This window comes from Condylostylus longicornis, unplaced genomic scaffold (genome assembly GCF_029603195.1).
Source record: "Condylostylus longicornis isolate FDR11 unplaced genomic scaffold, ASM2960319v2 ptg000045l, whole genome shotgun sequence".
Classification (NCBI taxonomy): Eukaryota; Metazoa; Arthropoda; class Insecta; order Diptera; family Dolichopodidae; genus Condylostylus; species Condylostylus longicornis.
In genome coordinates, this window is record NW_026578014.1 from 309,318 (window position 1) to 333,508 (window position 24,191).

A 24,191-nucleotide genomic window follows, 5' to 3' on the forward strand; every position below is an offset into this window, starting at 1 on the left:
TTCTTGTAAACGATTTCATATTTTATAAAATTTGTAATAATTTCAAATAAAAGTCTTCTTTAGTTTTTTTTTTATTGATGTAAAATTTGCATTTATCCTATACAAAACGCGCACCGTTGGAAAATTCGTTCTTTCTATTTTTAATATTTTAGTTTCCGTATGTTTTTCTTCATAAGAAATTTTTTCGTGCTGCATAAGAAAAAAAAGAAAAATAACTAAATGATTTAAATTTTACAAACTTATTATAGAGTATTCGACGAAAAAAACCATTTTACAATCAAATATTGTACAAAGAAAAAATTAATGGTATTCCAATTAAGTATAATATATTTTTTAATTTATAAATTCTATATTTTTTTAATATAGAAAAGTATATCCAACGGAAATTGAAATTTCCAAATTTTGTTTTATTTTATTTTTAATTTTAAAATTTTTATAGATTTATTAGTAATTACCAAAAAATATTTTTATAAATTTGAAAATTAATTAAAACATTAAAGGTGTTTATTATATTCAAAATAAAATATTTAAATCATGTAGTATGTGTATTAAAAAAAATAAAATTTTTATAACCGTAATATACTATATACACACACATATGCAAAATTTTATATTAAAAAAATAAATAAATTCTAATGAAATTTATTTTTGCTAATTAAACTTTCACGAACTTTTTAATTATTTAGAATTAATACTTTTTTTGGTTTTACTCTATAAATATTTAGACCATTATGATTCAAAAATTCTACATTCGTACATAGATGTATACATGTTTGTACGCACATGTTCTTATTATACACACATATATGTATATATAATAAGATAAAAAAGGCTGATTTATTCTTGCAAAGGTGTTTAATAAAAATAGTTTTAATTATAAAAATTTATTTTAATTAACATTATCTTTTATTTTCATATTTGTTATTTTTAATCGTACAAATTGTTAATTTTTTTAATTAAATAGTGAAAAAGAGCTACTTACTACGAGTATTTATTTTAAAATTTTCAAATAACATAAAATTGCACATTAATACAATAAAACATCTTTATAAATTTTCGTCGTTTTTAACTATTTTAATCACTTAAATAAAAAATAACAAAATTATGTCTGTAGATTCTTTTAAAATATCATTAATGTTTTTAAATTTTGTATAAAATTCACACGATAATTACTCGTATATTAATATACATATAATTTTTCTAATATATAGAAATAAAATTCAGTACAAAAATTTTCTTTAATTTTTTCAAGGTAAAATCTATATTTATAAAAGGAAATTCGGTAATAATAAATTCCTAACTACTGAGATATCAACAAATATAATTTGAGCAATTGAATTGACTTTTACAAATCTAGAAAACTTAAAAAATTCATATTTTGAAAAAATATGCGGAACCAAAAATTGAGGAAACTTTGAAAAAGTAAATCTGAAAGTTGTAATTTCCTAAAATAGAATTATAAAATTTTAAAAACTTTTTACACCTATACATTTGTAAAACCAAAAAAGTCCTTTTTTAGGTCCCTTGTGTAATATACTCATCCCAAAAAATCAAACATTTAAGTATAAATTCCCAAATCACCACAATTCAGAATTTTATTCCTTTATGGAATATAGAAAATTTAAAATGAAATTTAAAAATAATTTACAAACTTATTTCTCTTTTTTTATAAACAAAATATATTATAAAGGATATAAATATAACCATTTTTAAGTTGAATACAAGAATTGAATTGCAATTCTAAATATTCTATGAAATTTTGAGAAAAATTATAAATTATTTTAATAGTAAATTACAAAATTTTCATTATTTATTTTAACCAATTAAAGTTTTTATATTTAAATTGAAATTAAAAAAAAAAAACAATCAGAGCCATTTAAAAATCTCTTAGCTCAAATTTATTAAGATTTCATTGTATACCACTAATTATTCTAAAAGTAAATATTTAATTGCAAAATTTTTGATCGTAAGTAAAGAATGAAAAATATTTATTTTATTGCAACACTGTACACAAAATTATTTTAAAATAATTATAAAATAAAATTGCATTTTAATTTTTAAGAGTTCTTTGCCTTTTTATTATTAAAAATAATATTTTTATTGTTCCTCTATCGACGATATAAAATATTTTTATAAAACCGTTATATGCAAATATAAAGACAGAAATAAGTGCGAATGCATAGCACAAGAAAAATTAAACAAAAAAAACATCTTGTTAAAAAAAATTTTTAAAAATTAGAGCTCTTTTGCTATTTTCAAATTTTAAAATTCTTTCTGTTTTTTTTCTCTTTTTATTTTTCTTATATATTTTCCTTCTTTTTTACTTGGCACCATAAAAATTTGGTTTGCAATTGAACTTGATCTTGACAATAATTGAATGTTTTTATATTTTTATACTTATAAAAGAAGCACATCTATTAAAAATACATATACATACAAACTTATAAAATTAAAATTATAAAAAAAAAATGCTTTTTAGTTTTCAAAAGAAAATTTTGTTTACACTTTTTATAAAAATTAAAAATCTTATAAAATTTTTAAAAACTTTTAAATAAAAATTTAAATTATTTTAAATTTATTTTTTATTCAGTTTGTAGCTACTTTATGTAAAATTTAAAATCTATCGCGCATCAACTCAAATCAACAACTGATTTTTTTGACATTTGAAAATTTGATTTTATAAGAATTTTTCATTTAAAAAAGTTTATTATTTTTTCTTTTGCTCTTATATTTTATTCGCTTTTCTCATACGGTAAAGCGATGCTAATGACAACAAAAACTACAAAAAATTGAGTAATAACATAATAGTAATAACAAGTAGAACGAAAAACTACATCACTCACCACTACAATACAAAATTAATTGAGAAAATTTAAAATAATAAATAAATATATACGTTATACACCATACGAATTTCCAGACAAGTAAGAACCATTTCGAAAAACGTTGAAGAGAGAAAATTTTACTACATATTATTTTTTAGATTTGTGTTTTTAAGAGGTGCGAAAATATTGTCACATTTTTCGGAATAACCCATTTTTTTTCCATTTTCTTATTCTGTTTTTTGTTTTCTTGTTTTGTAAAATTTAATTATATTATAATAACGTTTTCTTTTTATATGGGAAAGAATTTTTGTCATAGTGTGAATTCAGTTTTTTATAAAATGGTACAAATTTTGTTTTTCGCAAATTGACGTATTAATTGCGTTGTTAATTTTTAAAAATTTTTAAAAAAAATTTATTTAAAAAAAAAATAATATAAATTACTTTTAAGAAACAAAATTCAAATTTAAAAAGTTTTCATGTTTTCCGCCAAAATATTACGGCTTTTAAATTAAAATTAAAATGTGAATATTGGTTTATGTAATTTGTTCGTTTTGTAACCCAATGTTATAAATTTTTATTTACACATGCTCATAAAAATTACAGAAGATATATTTTCAAAATGCAACATTGTAAATTATGCACAATTACATATTCTTGACATTAAATGAGCAAATAAAATAAACCCAATTAAAGTGCGCATAAACATTAATGTAATTGTATATAATAATATTATCTGTACTAATTTTACTTATTAATTATAATAATATATCTGTAAAAAACACCTCAACACTGACTCAGTTTTTTAATATATTTAAATATAATTTAAAACAGAAAATTATCTTGCTGACTGGTGCATGAACAAAATAATGACATAAATAATCGAAGTAAAATACAATAAGCCAATAAATATTTTAAATTTAAAATTATCTGTATAGAAAATTATCACCAATAAATTTTGCAGATTGAATATTAATATTTTTTACACAGCATCATTCCTTTCCAAGTATTTTCGTTTATTTTATTTAGTTTTAAAATCAAAAATAAAAATTTCAAGTAATTCATAATTTAATTAATATAATTTTTAATTAATATTTTTAATTTTAATTAATGCGTATTTTATATTTATAAAACAAATTAATAATTTTCTTATTAAAATGGTAAATTTACACTAACAAATTTGGCAAGCTGAAAGCAAATTATTTTATTAGGTAATAGAACGAGTCAAAATTTCTCGCTGGAAGAAAAAAAAACGTTGAATTTTTTTTGAGTTACACAATCCTGTAACGTACTTATTTACTATTATGAATGATTTATGAAATTTGGTGTGATTAGCTCAATTAGTTTATGAGTTATCATTGAGATGGACGGACATATACATGGTTAAATCGACTCAAAGTTCGACGCTGTTCAAGACCATATACTTATATCTATATTTCAGACCATTATTTCTTAACGTTACAAACGGTAAGGCAAATTTATTATATCCTTCGAACATACGTTCATACTGGTGTAAAGAATAATCGCTAGAGTATACACATACATATGTATAAGTTTGTTCTTATTTAGCACAGTAATGTCCGAGTTAACATTATGATGAGCTTTAAAATATGTTTATCGCGTTTGAATAAATATTTCTCAATGGCATTTCAATTTTTTGTAAAAATAAGAAATTTGTTAAGAATTTACAAAAAGAATTTGGTATCACATCTACTAAAATCTATATATACAAATGATAAACTTAAAAAAAAAACATGTATCATCTACATCTAAAGTTGAATAATAAAATTAATTTAAAATATTCTTTTTTGATTCCTCTGGCGTAATTTATAGAACGTCCTTACTCTCTAACTAAAAGTTAGGACTGTTTGAAAAAAACTTTATTACCCTTAATAAAAATTCTTCAATATCAATGAAGTTATGTTTTCCGAGGTGTTGCTGTAGCTTGCACGATCTGGTATATATCTATTAATATCTAGAATGTTTATAAATTGTATGTTATTATCTCACACACGAATTTCAACCGACTGCATTATTTATACAGCGCGAAATTTTGTTCATTTAGCCAAAAAAAAAAAAATTCTTTTACTTCTCTTATTTTATAAATTTATTTTTCGCTCTTGTTTTTTTGTTTTAGTCTTAAGTAAATGACGCGTTTATTATATTGATAAGTCATTTTCCTACTGATATATGTAAACTACAGAAAAAAGCAATAACCAAACATTTTAATGCAAAAAAGTTTGCAAAGATGTTTATTTGATGAATTTCGATATTTTAAATACAAAAGGGAAAAAGAGATGAATAAGAGATTAAAAATGATATACATTTCTCACTTCAATTTCTTTCATAAGAATAAGTAGTCCTTGTCATAATTTTTCTTTGTTCTTCTTTACATTTTCCTTACCGCAAAAGTACAGTAAATTATTTCACTAAAAACCTATCGTGTCTTTTGCAAACAAAGAGCAAAGTTTTTTAAAAAAATTTGAAAAGTCGAAAATTGCACATCAACAATTATTATAAAAAATAATAAAGATTTATTAATATCTTATTTTTCAGATTCCTTAAATCAACATACAAATCAAAATTGATGCATCTGATCCATTGTAATTTTTATTTAATAGCAGCAAAATATTAGCAACGATTTTTGTAAGGCCGGCAATTTATTACGGGAAGTATGACTGTATGAGAGCTTATTATATTAGCACTACATAGTGGTTCGTAAAAGAATTATATAGATAAATTTATAGGTATGTTAATTTTGTTATTATAAATAGATTTCACACAAAAAATTTTTATTTTCAGGTGTGTTTTTCTAATTTCCAAACAAAAAAATATTAGTGATATTAATGTTAACAGTTGATTGAAAACAAAATAAATTACTACATATAAAAAAATTATAAAGTGAACATTTACTTCCTTAAATATAAGAAATAATTTATATTTTTAATTTCTATAAAATTTTATTTCAAACTAATTTTGATTATAGTATGTGGTAACTGTACAACTAGTTTACAAAGTACAACTAAACAATTTTTTTTTAAACATTTATTTTTTATATAAATTTAAAAAATATTCATTATTAACTTTTTAAAATATTCTAAATTATAAATTCATATTTACAATAAAATACTCAAATAAAATCTTACTTGTTAAAAGAATTTTATAATTGCTTAAAACTGATTATTTTACATAAAATATAAAAAATCAAAAATACATAAAAGCAACACTTCGTAAATTACGCTCTTTTACAAATTCTAAAATCTCTTAATTATTAAAAAATTAATTTACCGTCAAACAACAAGTTTTGTCATAAAAAAATTTAGATTTTTATACAATTTGATTAAAATAACAACTTTAGCTAAATGTTATAAAATTAAATTATTATTGTGAGAGAATTATATTCGTATTAAATTAAATAGATCACATTTACTTCAAATTATATTATTATAAAAACAAAGTATTGCATTTTATCTTTCCATTCTATAATAATGGTAGCTATAAAATCTCAATGATAAAATTGCAATATTATTGCATAACATCATGTATACATTATGTATGTAGTAAGTTTCATTAAATTTGATCTACATACACATATGTATATACAGCAACATACTGCATATGTATCACTGTTAAAGAAGTTATTTTACCTACCTTTTAACTTCAATTTTAATTTAAATTTTAAATTTTTTTTGGTTTTCATAAGAATTTCATTCCGTCTTTTACATAATGGCCATTTAATATTTGAATGACTGAACCTGCAAATAGCAAAATAAAATTTATGTTTTTAAAAAGTTTCATAAAATTATATTTTAAAAATGGTTTTAGTAATATTAGCTATATAAGTATATAAAAAAACAACAATATGGCTATATGAGAATTCATCCTGAAAGCATGCAATTTTTCTTAAACTTGTTTTCTAATCTACGTCATTATAAATTTTGATTTACATTAGATCACTTCTGTTTTATTTTATAAAATATTTTTTATGGAATATCAAAACACACTTTTAAAATTTATCTAAATTAAATAACAACAATATTTTTGCAATAATTTCATTTAAATTATTATATTCTTAATGGACACGGTATATTTTATCAAATGGTACGAGTATATACAGAGTGCACAAATTCTACAAAATCAACATAATCGATCAAGATTAAATTTATACAACATGTTTTTTATAATGTATGTAAAACATTTTTATAATTAAATTTTACTATAAAATTTTCTATACCAAAACGTTTTTATTAAATATTTAAAATATAGGGCAAAATAAACTAAAAATTTTGTAGTATTGTGTATACCTATAAATAAAAAATTTTACATACTTGTTTTAAGTTATAATAGTAAATATTACGAGCCTCTGGGTTTTTATAATCTTAACTTTATGACAAACCAGAGACAACCCACACAATAAAAACACAGAAATTGTGCAACACCGCAATATACTAACGAGACTCAAAACGGCCAAAAAAAATTTCCAACTTAAAATAAATTTACTTATACCATAAAAAATTAAAAAAAAAGGAAATATATTGTAACGCTAAATTAATACCATGGTAACTTTTCTTATATAAATATAATATAAAAACAATAACAAGAGCAAACAAAATAAGATTGAACTGGATGATGAGAGGTGTGCAAATAACACATTTAATTATGATGACAGTATCGTTAATTCATTGTTATTACATATACATATATTTATATATGTACGTATACACATAGCTGTATATTGGACTGCTGACATGAATTATTGTACCCAAATGAAAATATATTTTAATTAAACAGGATTATTTTTTTGATATTTTTCTGATTATTATTTTTTATTTTTTTTTAATCATTTAATTTATTATTCTTTTTATATCCCTTAACATATACATATGTGTTTATATACATATGAATACTAAAAATAGTAAAAATTCTATATATATTTGGATGTATGTATAAGTATATAATTATTATGCCACCTATAAATAATATTTATAGATTTAATTATCAAAAAATATATAAATATTAAATTGGTTTCTTTCTTTAAATGTGATAATTTTGGAAAGGACTTAAACAAATCAATATAGAGATTATGTTCGAGTTTTGTTTTTGCTTTTTAATTAAATAAATAAATATTAAATTTTATTCTTAATTTACTTAATTTCATAAATGATATTTATTTTCTTTTTAAAATTTATTTAAGAAAGCAAATTTCATTTTGAATACAACAAATTGTGGTCGGTTGTCTACTTTGTGAATAATATTCACTATCTAAATTTTTCAAATCACATTTTTTTATGTATATATAGAAACTTAAAAATTGGCAGTTTAATTAATTAATTTTATAAGTAACTCTTTTTATTAACTTAGCTCAAATAAATTTAAATCTATCTTTAACCATGAATTCTAATAACTTTTATTACTAACAATTTAAGTTAAAATAATAAAATTTAATTTAATTTGATTTCATTTAAAAATTTAAGTAGTACTATTCGATGTTTATTAAAATGCACATCCACATACATATCATAAACTTGTTGTTTTTCATTTACATTTTTTTGTATTTTTTCATGAAAATATAACCGCAGGATCCTTTTAAAATAAAAAGCAAATCTTCCTATTTATTATTTTTCTTTTAACTTTTTCCAAACTAAAAAAAATATTTCATCGTATTGATAATTACCTTTATAAAATAGGTAAAAACTTTTTAAGCATACCTTTTAACCATTTTTTTTTATTATGATTTATTTCGAAGGAGAAGACTAACTTGGTTTTAAGTAAAATTTTTAAAATTTTGCAATACATACAAATAAAGTTATTCAAATTTCTAATTATTTAGCAAAACAAAATTCAAATTTCTAATTATTAGTAATCTCAACTCACAAGTGTAATATTTTAAAAGCTTGTATGAAAATTGTTAAAAATATAGTGAATTGTTAAATAGCGAATCGTTAATTCATTACAACTATTTTAAGAAAAACTTACAATTAGCATTCCCAAATTACCCACTATTGATTTTGGGTGCTAATTATTATATAAAAACCGTATTTTTTTCAAGAATCATTTATTCTCTCCCATGTTGCAAGGAAAATTCTAAGGAAAATAGATTAAGTACATTAAATATTCATTTATGAAAAAAATTAAAACTATAAGAGAATTTTTAAATTTTTATTTTTATGCAAACAATTTCTTTACAACTTGGACAGACAAACTTTTTTATACAATATTAACAAAATTAAGTTAAGCATTTCGTAAAACAAAATTTATTTCAAAATATATAAAACAGGATTTCAAATTACTACTGCAATAAAACCAAATAACAACAATAATGATAACAAAAACCAGATTGCACTTAATAATTAAGCGTATCCTTCCTTTTAGCGTTATTCTAACAGTCATACTTTGTATACTTATACATATATGTTTGTTATTATATAACATTGTATATGTGTATATTGGTATATTGTTTTATGTATATTTTTGATAGTAGAAAAAATTCACTGCATGCGATGTCATTATAACTTCAATTTCAAAAATTTACTTTATTCTGTAAATATTAATGTAGGTGTTTTTATATACTTGCATTTCATGTTTTAAAAATGAAACGATGATTTTTTGTTTGTGTAAAGGATTTATGTACATATATATATCCATATATTATTTTACAAATAGTTCTTATATATGTTACATTTAGGTACTTATATACATAATATACATATCAAAATTTTATGTAAAATAAAATAAATACTATCTCAAGCAAGCTATTGTATCCTTTTAAAATAAATATTCTACTGGATTTCTAAAAACGAACCTTATATATCCGTTCTTAATATGCATATATTATGTATAAATGTACAAATAAGCTTATATAAATCCAAAGTTGAATTTATTTTCAACATTTTCAGATATGATTTAATTTATCTTATTAAAAATTTTATTATTTTATAGCGTAGAAAAGAGATAGCTATTTATAATCAACAAAATTTCATATTGTAAATGAGAGATTTTTAGTATAACATTTTATTTAATTGTTATACTTTAAAAACTTGAACTGAATTTTAAATGTAATGAATTAATGTATGTATATATTTTTAATTAAGAATTTTCAAAAATCTTACGAGGTGAGTTCTTTTGATCAATTTCGAAACTTTAAACACGATGGTATGTAATTTCAATATACATATCATCGTGTTTCATATTTTATAGCTTTTTCATCAAATTCTTATTTTTCCAATTCAAATAATCAAAATTGGTATTCAGATGAGGATTTGAATTTGCAGAGTAAAAGTTAAAAGAAATATAGGATGTCGAGAGAATTTTCGAAACAATGCGTATATAGTTACAATGAATCTATACATGATCCAAAATATATTTATGAAAATCAAGAATTAAATACTCATATGCCAATATTACCTAGTTTAGAACTAAGACTCATTTATTCAAAACTGCGTTACTTGTAAATAAAAATTTCATTTACATAAAATCAACTATCAGCTATAACAGCATTTGTAAAATTAATTCATCTCTTAACTATTATGGTGCATAGAAGAAAAACCACTAGATTCGTTCTCTTATTTAATTTTTATTTCTTGTTTTTTATCATAAATTTTTTTTATATTCTTATACACTTACACATACAATTGTATATGGTCTTCTAAAATGTGAACTGTTTACTAAAAGAAACTTATCTCGGTAGCGCAATAAAACAGTTCCGGATATGAGAATCCTGAAATAAAATATGTAAAAACACTTAAATATGTGCATGCACTAAAAAAAATCACTTTATTCACATTTCCGTTTTTTTCTGTTGATTTTCTTTTGAATTTTAGCTTTTTATATGACATTCGAGTGCAAGTGAATAATTTTTTTTTTTTGCTAAGTCCTAAACCCTTTTTCTTTCATTTTGTTGTTTTATTTTTTCTCTCTTTGTCGTAACAAAATACTTTACTATGTTACAGTCTACAAAATACTTTTCTAATCTTTGTGTACAAGTTAAATTTCTATACGTGCATTTTATATGATGGATTTTGGTACTTATTTTTAAAATCCTGCACAAATCATATCGTGACCAGATTTTAAGTTGTAAAGCGTATATAGTTCAAATGTAGAACAGAATTTCAAATATTTAAAATGCGGGTAAAATGTATGCATGATTGTATGTAGCTATAGAAAATTTAAAAGACTTATTATTGCAATTGTATAAGTGTTTTCATATAATTTAATAATAACTTTGTTTAATAATAGTATTAAATTCAATCTGTTTTGGTAAAATGGAAATGCATAGATGTTTACACATCATTCCACTTGAATAATTTCTTGAGAAGCATACCAGTAAAATTAGTTTCTGTAAAGTTTCTCTATTTAATTAATTACAATATTGCATTTTGATATTACAATTGCCTTATCTGATGTGACATTGACTTACGATTTTATTTATCAAATTTAGAAAAAAATATTTATTATCAATTTATGAAAATTAAATCTCAATTATTCGATAAAAAATTTACGGGAGCACTCATAAACATGAAATGCTTAAATTAAAAAAAAATAAAAATAAAAAAAAGAAAATTTTTAAAAGGTTTTGTACATATAAAAAAATCAGTTCGCCAAACCCTTAACAACAATGGTAACATAATATGTTTTCTTTATAAAAATTGATGATTTTAGAATAATATTATAATGGTATAATTCATATGCAAACTAAACCTATATTAAAAAAAATGGATAAAATCTACAGAATTCTCAAATTCTTAAAGATTATATTCAACTGTTATACGAGTACAGTTAAAAATAAAATCAATTCACTTACAAAAGACTTACAAAAAAAAAATATATATGTATTGAAATCATATAAGATTAGCATAGATCCCTTTCAGATTAAGATTTCTTTTATTCTCAAAGTGAAGAAAATAAGTTAAATAAAATTTCTTTAAGGATCCTTATAAATAAAGTTAGAAAATAAAAAAAAAATAAAAACAAAATCATGAAATTTATTTCAAAAAAAAAACAAGTACCGATAAGGAAATCAAAACGGTAAGTTTATATTAGAAGAATACCTCTTCTACCTTTATTATGTAACTACTCGTAGTTAAACTCATAAAATAAGATTAAGGATATATGTATACTTTTTTCTATAATATTTTTGAGCAGTTTCTAAACAAAGTAGCATGTGATTTTCGTTTTGAATATATACATTGTAATAAATCACCAATAGTTTTTTTTACAAAAAAAATTTTTAAATACATATAGAATTTTAAATCTACAAAAAGAAGTAAGCAAATATTCAATTATTATGAGGTTGAATTTTAATTGAAAGCGAAAAGGTTTGTGTCGAAAATTAAATGTATTGTAAATGTAGTATTGTTAATCTTTTTAACGCAGGAATTTAAATATAAAAGGAAAAATTACTAAAAAATAAATTTTTTCAGTTTCTCCGATTTTAAGTGTGATAAAAAAAATATTGATGAAAATTGTACTTTTAATTTATGAATCAAACCGTTTTGTAAAATATTTTAATTAGTTTAAATTTGAAAAATAAGAGCACTTGTTTTTTTTATTCTGTACATGTATATACTTTTGTGCACTTTGAATCAAAGCGATGTTCGGAAAAATATCAATGAAATTTTTAAAAGTGATTTTTCACATTCTTTACTGCTATCTGTATCATGTTTTTTTAAAATTTTTCATAGTAAATTGCTTTCATTTTAATTGACTTGTCCAGCCCACACTGCATCCGGCAATATACAAAAAATATTTTTCACTAAAAGAATGTAAAATTAAAAATAATTGCAATTGAATTTGCAGAAAATTTTGTTTCACTGAAAAAGTCATATTCTCAAAAAGTTCTAATATTCCATTTGTGTATTCGTTTTTTTATTCAATATAGGCCTTTAACGAGAATTAACTGTTTTATTAATTCAAAATTACATAAACTAACCCTTTCAAGACATTTTCATTCATAATTTAGTTGAAATTTGTGCTTTATTTGTCATTCCCGTATATTCTTATATTTCTATGTCGTAGGTGTACGGTTTATAATTATGTATAAGGTTTCTCTCCCATTTCAAATAAATTTAAAAACCGTAACGATAGGTAGGGTTAATGTATGTAGTGCTTTTAGCGCCTTTCTTATCTCATTATTCGGAAGCTTGTATCTCAACTGTATTATGAAAGCGGTAGTATTTAACATATTATTAAGAATTTACAATTAATTATGTATCATCTATTGTAATGATTGATATTGCATAATTTTTGAGAAAATTTGTAAATGATTTTATTAAAGCACTTTTAAGCTATAGTTTTTTTAGTTTCCAATTTTCTTTAGGTTAGTTGGAATTTAAAATAGTTTATTCTCTATTCTGTCAAAATTTGTTTGATATGCATAGCAATTAATTCGACATAATACTTGTAGATAAAAAAACGAAAAGCTTAAATTTTTTCTAAAAAACGAAATTTCAAGTTTCCAATTTTAAAACATTTTCACAAAAGGAAAACTAGAAACCTAAAATCCACACAATATTTTATAGCGTTTATAAAAAAACCGAATTTTGAAATACATGAAAAAAACAAATTGCGTTTTATTTGTAAAACCTTATTTACAGCTTACAATGTGCACTGGATCTAAAACAAATCTATATACACAGTTATGCTACATGTTAAAGTTAAGGATGAAAGACCTGTAATATTTTACTTTTTTGTTTGAAAAAGGACTATATTTTTATATGCATACATATATGAAGAATATATTATAGAAAACTATAGATATGCACATTTAAACAAAAAAAAAATTCAAATTATTATTCCTATAAGGAGTAAAACTTGGAATAAACAAAAAAAAAATTTCACATTCATTTACATGTGTGCATACGTTGCAAAACTTACATACGTAAATATGCATGTATGTTATCTGCGTCATGAAATGCAAATTTTTTAGCGTTATAAAATATGGAACATAAGCAATTCTAAAGATATTTATCAAACCAAAGAATTCCAGAATTTTAATTTAAAAACAGAATTTTGGTTAGTTTCGTAAAAACAAAAAAAAAAATTCGAACAAATTATTTACTTCTAAGCATATTTTCTAGCTCAAAAAAAAATTAGCAAAAACTTTTGTTTGTTCTGAAGTGTCCTTACGGCTATCACGCAATTTTTTCCTCAAAAACATTTTTAATTAATATACAGCACAAAACAATCTATTTTTTTAACTGTTACAATAAATTATTAAAATAATATATTCTAGGTAAGCTTTACAGCTTTTCACATCAGTTGTTTATTAATCTTTGAAATCCCGAACTCAACTATAATTATTATTTCTCCGGTCTAAAAATACTTACCAAAATTCTACAAATTTAATCATTCTTATTTAACATTTAATCAAACAACAGAGCAATGTTTTAATAAAGATGCTGAGAAAAAACCTCGTTTCAGTATTTCTTTAATAAAATCGTAGACTGAAATTCGAATATTAACATCGAAAACTGCTTTTCTCAAGCGTAATTTCAATTTTTACTGGTCATACTTTTAGAGTAATTTAATAGAAAAGCGCTATTTTTAGAAGCAAAATATTAAATTGACCCTTCTTTTGTATTAAAAAAGATATTATCTCTTCCTACGATTTGTGTCCTACGATATTTTCTTTAGTATAAGTATATTTTTAATAATGTGAAAATAGAAGGGTTTTAAATAAAATTATGAAAACTATTATTATTCGTACAACATACATAAAAGATAAATGAAAAAATAAAATCACACAAAAATAAAATTAGAACAGGATTAAAATATTATGTATATGTACTCATATGTATAAGGATAAATTGCAAATTTTATATAAAAATACATATAAAATTCCATTATACAATATATAATTTCCAGATAGAGGTGTTTGCGCAGTAAGTACAGTACAAATGAAAGAAAAAAATTAATTATGGGTTAAATTTTACATACACCGTATACGAGATTATCTCTAAAACAAAAGACAAAATGGATGTTATAATATGTGTTAATGCAAAAAAAAATTATTTTTACAATTTATTTACCTTGTTCCACACATATTAGGATATTCGTATTTCCAATTTTTGCATATCTTTTCTTTTTCAACACCACAGCTATTTTATAGCCGATATTGTTAATAGGAGTTTACGAATATCATTCGAATCATAATAACTTTCAAATAAATAAAGTTGGATCGCATGTACCCGCGACAATACTGTTTTAAAAAACAATCTATTACAAATAAATGATGGCATACACTCAGGATGAGCAAATAAGAAAAATTGAAAGAAACATAAAGGTTGTCAGAATTCATAACTACTAAGAACAAAATTTTTTGATAGCATGGTATTTACCGTCAACTCTTTACATTTATAGAAATTTGGAAAAGCTTGCAGTTTCTGAAATATAAAAATGATATTCAAGAAGTTTTCTTTAACAATTTACTTATTATTTTGGTATTAGTCAAGAAATTAATTTATAAATTTCAATAATTTTGTTTCTATATGAAAAAAATTTCAATTTTACTTTCATGTTTTTCATTTTTGATAACCTTCAGCTTTTTTAGTTCAAATTAATAAAACACACCTGAAAATACCAGTGTATAGATAATATGACTCTAGGCTTTATTTTCTAATTAAATTAAATTAATGATGAACTTCAAAATAAGAATAAAAAACGTCAAACTTTTTATATTCATATAATTGAAAAACAAAAATACGAAATATGAAAAGGACACAAAATACAATTTGTATTGTATTTAATTCTAAAAAACCGAATGAAGGTGACTTAGCATAACAATATTTAATTAAAATTCTAACTTTTATATTCGTATTTTACATAGAAACAGTTTAAAAATTAAAAAAGTAGTGAAATATTATGCGTAATTTTCCCGTTTTTTTCTATAATTTTCGAAAGCTCAATAGAACACAATAAAATAAACATATGTATACTCGTATATAGAGAAATACCAGTCATACCACATAATATTAATTAAAATATTTGTTTAGATAATTCTAATTTTCGTTAAAATACAATTTTTGTATAGCTAAGGAATTATTTACCGCAATTCTAATAATCTTTATAAAACTGTAAATAAATACATATACAAATATAAATTAAATTAAAAATTTGATTTTGCAGCATACAATAGACTATATTTATGCTCTGACATTCTCCATTTGGTCCTCACACCAAGAAATATAATTAACTTATTAATCTATAATTAATTTTCTAAGCATAATTATTGTCCTCTTTCGATGCCGAGAAATTAAAAATTGAACCTTGTAAAAATAGTACAAAATAAATTGTGCTTAATTTGATTAAATGATAAAAGGTCAAATATATTTGTGTTCGAAGCAAAACTTAAACACACAAATATATTTTTAACATTGTTTTTATTATTTGACGCAAATTTTAATTTTTGTATTTGCAATTTTTTTTTTGTCGGAAAATTCTTAAGTACATATTTAATTTAATATTTAATTGAAAGTAACTTAACTTGAGCATTATAATATTTAACAAAACTGATCAAATAATATCTAAAACAATAGAAAATATTTTACCTACACGCGAACTATGTTCAGTAATTATTGTAAATTTAACGCTTAGTTTGAAACACTCTAAAGAAAGTGTGATTATAATATGTACAAAGTGAAAAATTAATTCAATATGTTTCAGTAAATGAATCGTTTTATTAGTATTATAACGAGAATTATATTATTGAAAGATTTTGAAATAAAAATTGTCACATAAAATTGTGAATAAATATTTTAATGCTCAGAAGTCTGAACTATGTAGAATTGTATTGTAGATTCATATTATAAATCAAAAAACATTTCTTAGGAGAATCAGAGTGTTGGATCAAACCAATTTTACCTTTCATCGGTTTTAAAATAAATATTTAAAATCTACTTTCCAAGAAATAACTTATTTCATACTTATGTACATAAATATGTCTATATTTCTTAAAAATTTTATTGAAAGTATAGATTGTCAGCCAATATTAATTAAATATTTACTTATTAAATACAATTTTTTCAACAACAATATTTAAATTTGAATTTATTAAATTTTATGTTGACTTTATTTTAGTGTTGTTTAATTTATTTGAATAACAATTAAAATTAAAAAAAAATTAAGGAAATTCAATCAATATGACGATCCCCCTTTTTCTTTAGGTTCAAATAAAATTTTCAAAAGAAAACAATAGATTCAAAAATCGATAAAAAAAAATAAAGTCTGTTCAATTAAATTTTGAAATTATTGTAGACAAAATTAATTAATATTTCAATTTTTAATAGACAAATAAGTGTTTACATAAATTCCAAAATCAAATATTTAATTAAACTTATTTTAATTTTAAACATTGATAATATAAATTATGTCACAAATATTATTATACATATTCACATATGTATAATAAACCAGATGTGTATAAATAATATATTTTATTCACGTACCTACATGGAATAAATTATTATTAAAATATAATACATACATATACATTTTGTACACCCAATATATATATGTATATACTATATGACATTTGTATGTAGCATACAGGGTGCTTCGCATAAGGTGGCAAATAATTTTCCACCTTACCATTTGTTTAAGAAAAAGTTATCAGATCTTTCTTGCATATAAATGATTATAACTTCAGAACTATGCAACATAGAGTAACCATTTTGGACTTACAGGCAATTGATTGCTCTTTATTTTGATTTTTACAATCAATTTAATCTAAGCCATAGTTTTCAAGATATTGGGATAGAAAAGTAAATGTATAATTGAAACTTATGGAGTGGTATACAAAATGTATGATAGTAAAGCAAATAACCAGTTAATATAATTTTTTTAATTTAAACCCAACCGGCGCTAAATAATATTCCACTTTTACTTGAAATGTACTTAGGTAACTTTCACATATTTCTTATTCACTTTTCACAAATAAAAATTACTGGCATTACTTTTTTATTTGCAAAATTGTTTGCCAATGTGTTGATAAAAAATTATTAACCCTTTCTATTTTCTTTCTAAGGTATATATTAATAAAGAAAACACTGCTCTACATGCATACGATACTCTAAAATCCAAGATACTGAAATGGATACTGAAATAAATCATTCTAAACGTCATTTTAATATTAGCATTTGATTTGAAAATTAATTTATAAAATATTTTTTATATTTATATATAATAATATAATAATAAAAGCAACGATTAAATAACACCCGAAGACATCAACCAACTACCAATGGTTTTCCTATTGTTTCTAAAATCGCAATTAAAGGTACCAGTAAATTACATATTCTGACTTTACATATTCAAATACAAACATAATATAGTTTTAAAAAAAAACATACATACATCCATACATACAAACATAATATAGTTTTTAAAAAAAAAAATATTTTAATATTTTATTCAGGCGTATTTATATGAATATATGTGTTTATATATAATTATGCGAATATTTCGTATGTATACATTATATATATACAATAAACATTTATTTCTCTTAATATAATATCCTTACATATCCTTATTTATAATGGGAATTTGGGTTAATTGCTCGTATTTTGGTTGTTTAAGTTTATTTCAAGTTAATGGAGAATAAACTTTTCAGTTTGGTTTTTGTGGGTGTATGTATAAGGGTATATGTATGTATGGTGTATTAAAATGTATATAAGTACTTGAGAGTTGGCACATAGCAATTAGTTCAACATCACCTGGATTTCTTTTAAAACAGATTTTTTAATTTTTGTGGTAAATTATTTTATACATTTTTCTTATTTTTATTAATTTTTCTTGTAATAACACACTTGAATAAAATTTTTATATATGCATGTATATGTATATATATATTTTTTTTTTGCAAATTGACTTCATATTCAAGTGTACAGGATGTAAGCATATATAAGTACGTCTGCTTAAACATGTGATATATTATTACATATATGAATGTATGTATATTTATAGTTTTCAAATAGTGTATATATGTATATTTATATGTTTAACTTAAAGTTGATTTGTAATAGAAATTAAAAAAGAAAAATAGAAATTAGAATTGAAAAAGTAACAAGAATTTTATTCTTAAAAAAATAGTTGGATACTACTCGTATTGTAAATGCATCACCACATATAAACAGACATGCGTGTATATAAACGGTATATTTTTACCTATATGGCTGTATACTTAGTGGAAATGTTAAATGAATAACTGAAAACTATATGTTGGATGGTTGTTTCTATATAAAGTAGAATACAAAGAGGTATTAAGTCAAGTCCTTTTATTTTTTGTTAGAAACATATGAAAAGAAAGGAAAATTAATTTATTCATTTTGTTTTCATCATTGTAATGTAAAGCATATTTAGTTTAAATGTTACATAAAAATAATGTAAGCGTACTAGTTGCATAAAATAAATTTATATTCTGTGAGTATTTTAAATGAAAAACGGTCTCGCTACAAAAATTTATGATCTGTATATTTGTATATAGGTTACTGTGAAAAAAGTTTTAATTAAATTTGAAAATGTATAGAGAACTACTTTAAATATGCATCTTTAAACCTCGCGAATGCTTTGGTAATCGTCGTCAGGAGAAAAATTATATATACATGTAATCTTTAATTGCTTTCACTTTATTCCACAATAGATTTGATGCGAAGTTCTAATTATTTTACGGATTCTAACAAAAATGCAAAATTAGATCTAAAATCCTTAAACATTTTTTTACTTTATTTTTAATTCATTGCAAGATCTTTTAGTTAATTTTAGAATAAACTTTAAAATTCCATCAAGAATTCTAATTCTTCTATATTTTTCTTTTAATACCTTTTTATTTTTGTTTTAAACATCTATACTTTTATCATGCATATATAAGATTATCTATTTCCGTTACTCGTGTTGTTGTTTTAGAAATATGCACCAAGATAAAATTTCATTAAATGCTTTTCCTAAGGTAAAAAATATTTTTTTCTCATTCTAATTCTCAATATTTACTTTACGGGGTGCATTTTATTTTACTTCTCTTAATTTGGTTAAAAAGTGATAAAAAAATACTTTCGCACTGATTGCTTATATCTCATATTATACAGATAATTTCAAAAAATATAACAGTATCACTCAAAAGTATTTTTCTCCTTTTCACCTTCCTGCTTGTATTATTTACCTTGCTTAACATGCAATTGATCAACAATATTCTGAATCAGTTTTGATCTCATCTTTTAAGAAATAATTAAAGTGTAATGAGTGACGACTGTTATTTTGTAAGTATAGGGAGAAAATCTGATATTTCTAGGTATTGGAATCTCCATAATTTATATTTCTCCATAACTTATTATTGCGAAATATATTTCTTTAATTTTTAGGTTAAACATTGTTGATTCGCAAAGGTCTCTCTAAATTTTAAAACTCTCTAAATTTCGTAACAGAAACACGAAATTACCTTTTAAGACAATTTTTTAAACAGTTCTCTCATAATTTTTATTTAAGTCTCATATAGTTTTTCACTTGTTTACGTTCACTCTGTTTATTATGATATATGATATATATATAAGTATAGTCTAAGCATACAGACACCAAATAAACGCCTATATATGCAATATGTATATAAAAAATAGTACAACATAAATAAACATTAAGATGCACTATATTAAGTAGTAGTTCAATGTTTATTAATATCTCCGTATAATGATATTTATATATATTTATCAGAATAATATTGTCAGATCTAATAAATCTATATTACACTGTAGTAAAAATGATTTAAAATAATTACATAAGATGATTGAAATTTCCTGGTCGGATGCTTGACTAAATAGAGTTTTTTAAGGTAGAAAAAAAAATTAAAAATTAATTAATATTGTAAATCAACTGTATTTTAGGTTAAAAAGTCAGTATCTGTTTATATGTATGCAATAGAAAAAGTTTATGCAAAGATTTACTTTAGCAACCACCATGAGAATAAGGTTTTACATTTTTTAATATGATATCAATATGTATTGTGATATCAATGTGGGATATTTAATATAGCACAAAACATGTATTTAGGAGCAATTTAGATAACTAATTTTTATTTTAATTGCAAAGACTTTTATTGAAAAAGTGAAATAATTAAATTTGAGTTCAGCACATTACATATGTGCTGGGAACTCCGAATACCAATTATATTTGTTTTGATTTTTTTTCGTTAAAATGAAAACACTTACAGAATAACATAGTTATTAAATGTTTTATTTTTCAAAGTTGAGACAGTATAAATATTCGTCAAAGCAAACTACTATTTTATTAAAGTTTCAAAAGCGTTAAAATTCTTTAATATTTTTCAAATATAAGTTAAAGTACTTTATATTTTTAAAAATCTTTTTCAATTTTATTAACTATGCACATAAAAACTATGCACATTTGGTGAGCTTTTTTTATATTCGCCATTCGCGGTTCAACGAATTTCCAATGTTCAATACACAAATATAAATTAAAATTGAAAATTGAATTAAAAAATGAAGTAATATGCACGAGTTGCACAAATGTACATTATGTTCCTAATCGAGTGCAACAATTTACTAATCCATATTTCAAAAAATATCCATTAGTAAATTGTTGACAAAATTCTTGACTCAATTACCAAAGTGCCGCATACTAACATTGCATATTGCTAATTAATTGAATATTGCATATTCTATAATAATTTAAATTTCAAATATTTCGGCATTTTACTAATATTATTCACATAATTTTTTTTATAAATTGAATACCTGAATAAATGATAATTTGGTTTTTTGAATTAAAATTGCAAAATTATCCATTATTATTATTAAAACATATAAACGTATACATTAATTGATAAATATTGGCCATATTAAATAAATGTATATACTCGTATTTTGGATGCGATTCTATACGCTAAATAATCGCTACTCTCACTAAATTGTAAAAGATCATTATCATCTAAAACATATAAATCATAATTGCTTTCTTTTCTATTCATATAAAATTAACAAATTTGACGAAACGTATTTTTTAATACAATAAAAGTTAAAAAGGTATTTCTTACCAAATATTTTCAAAATTCAAAATATATTTTTCATTTCATCGAAATACAGAACAATGAATATACAAAAACAAAAAAACTTCTGAGATTTCTCTGTATATACTGAAAGTATGTAGATATGTATATATGCAGAGTGTATGAATTATGTACTTAGAGATAAACTGTAAATTGAAATTAGGACAAACTTCTTCTATTTTTTGTTTTATGTTTTTGTTTTTTTTTTTTTGTTGACGTTTAAAGAAAGGTTCTATGTTTTTTCATTTTTGTTTACCTATACACAATGTACACCGCATTATACACCTGTAGGCATTTTTAAAACAAACGAAAAAATTAAAATATCGTTTGTATATATATATATATAATACATATTATATATATACATACTTTTTTTTGCATATCCTGCCTTTTTAATTGTACATGAGTAAAAGGTAAATTCTTATGTATATGTGTTTACGCATGTATATATTATACACGCTAATAATTTAGGGTATGATGCAAAATTAAACTGAACGTGTCCTTGCATAAAATTTACTCATTAAAGAATGGAAAAAAAGGCAAAACGAGAATAAATGGTTGATTCTCTGTTTATTTAAGAAAATATTTAAATATTTTTGAAATTTTTAACCAAAGAAATTAGCAAAAATTTTGAGTTTCATGTATTTTTTAGATTTGTTTTTTTTTCCAGAGTCTCCTATATATCCGTAACCTATATATACCACAAAAATGTTCTTTATATTAATTTCTTTAAGAGAATAAATGATATTTAATATAGGTAGTGTATTTTAATAAAAGTTCAAAATTTAAACTTTGTTTTCCTGAAAATTTTCATTTATTATTATATGCATGTTTTAGCATATGTATAAATATGTAAAAAGTCACTTTATAGTTGAATTGTATCATATTAAATTTAAATCTGTGAAAGTTTTGATAAAACAATATTATAAAAAGGAAAAATTTTAAAAAGGATATGATTGTACTAAAATTTGATAAAGATAAATTTTTTTTTTTTGCTTTTTAACATATTTTTGCTTAAAAAATTTCTTGGAGCATGTGCCCTACTTATCTGGGGTTAAATTCTTAAAATAATTATATAAAAAGCATTAATGATTATGTATGTACGTCTTATCTAGATTTTAATACTCGAAGAAGAGCGAGAAAAGGTAACTGAATCATAAATGTATGTATAATTTCACTTAATTTATATTATATGGAAAAAATGAATTAATCCAATAGTTTTTTTGAAAATTATAATAAGAAGGTACATGATATATGTTACAAAATGTTATTGTTCTCTAATATCTTTAAAGAATAAAAGCTAAAAACGATTGCGAAAAAGTGTTTTCCAAAATAATTAAATTTGTTTAGAAAGCAAAAACACGAAACACAAACAAAATTTTTTTAAGTGTTTGTGCGCTCCATGACGGAAGGAAAATCTTACTGGTTCCGAGTTATCAAGACTTTTCTAAAAAATCAAAACCAGTGCGAAGTTGCGATAAAAATTTTTTGAAACAGATAATTAAATGTGGCTTCAAGGATATATAAATATACGTATGTATATGCAATTGTACTTTATACCATTAAATTTCAACGTTATAAACAGAGTGCCAACAATAAAACGAAAATAGTTTGTTTGGGTATAAAAGTTTAATACTTGTTTTCTAGATAATTTTTTAACAGATTTTCAAAATTTTATAGCAAGTAATAATTTTATCTTTTTCAGGTATACGCACATGCACATACGCACATGAATTCAGTTCTTAAAATTAAACGCTCGCAAAATACACAACCAACACCCAAAAATCTCCAAATTTCATTTACTATTAGACGAACCAACACCACTCTTGATTAATTCAAATTATTTACCTTTACTTTGAGATTTTTTAAGTCAAATTTTCTTCATAGAGAGTGTAGTTTATATAATAAAATACAATTTTTAAAAAACTATAACTAGTTTTTATGCAAATATTTTTATAATATTAAAACAAGCTTTACATTAGCTTTTATAGTTTTATCTCATAACAAATTAAAAATAAATTTTTTTTTTACTATTAGTTATCATTATTCTATAACACCGTCGTGATCCAATTCTGTAAATGTGCTTTTGTGGCTAATTAAAATTTTTTGATAAAATAATTAAAAATATTCGTAGTTATCTGGAAAATGGCACCTGATATCAAATCAAATGGGGAAATAAAAAAACGTATAATGCCAAAAATTTTGACAAATTTTTATATTACGATTACAAAAATTATGGATAAACATTTACTTCCGATCATACCACAAAAAGCACATTCACTCTATCATTCTGCTTTAGGTAAGTTTAATTTAACATTGGC

The 24,191-nt window shown here is 22.0% G+C and overlaps 1 protein-coding gene across 2 annotated transcripts in view; it reads right to left on the reverse strand.

The window, feature by feature from the left end:
- Positions 1-24,191, reverse strand: part of LOC129610642 (organic cation transporter protein-like) — a 75,036-nt gene that overhangs the window by 14,933 nt on the left and 35,912 nt on the right. Inside the window, exons 1-2 of one of the 2 annotated variants that reach the window (XM_055523274.1) lie at positions 8,799-8,872; positions 6,474-6,577 (exon numbers count right to left, since the gene is read on the reverse strand). The gene's annotated coding sequence lies outside the window, so the exon portion shown is untranslated. Of the gene's footprint in view, positions 1-6,473; positions 6,578-8,798; positions 8,873-24,191 lie in introns of those variants that run through there. The other variant, XM_055523273.1, reaches the window with a different exon arrangement.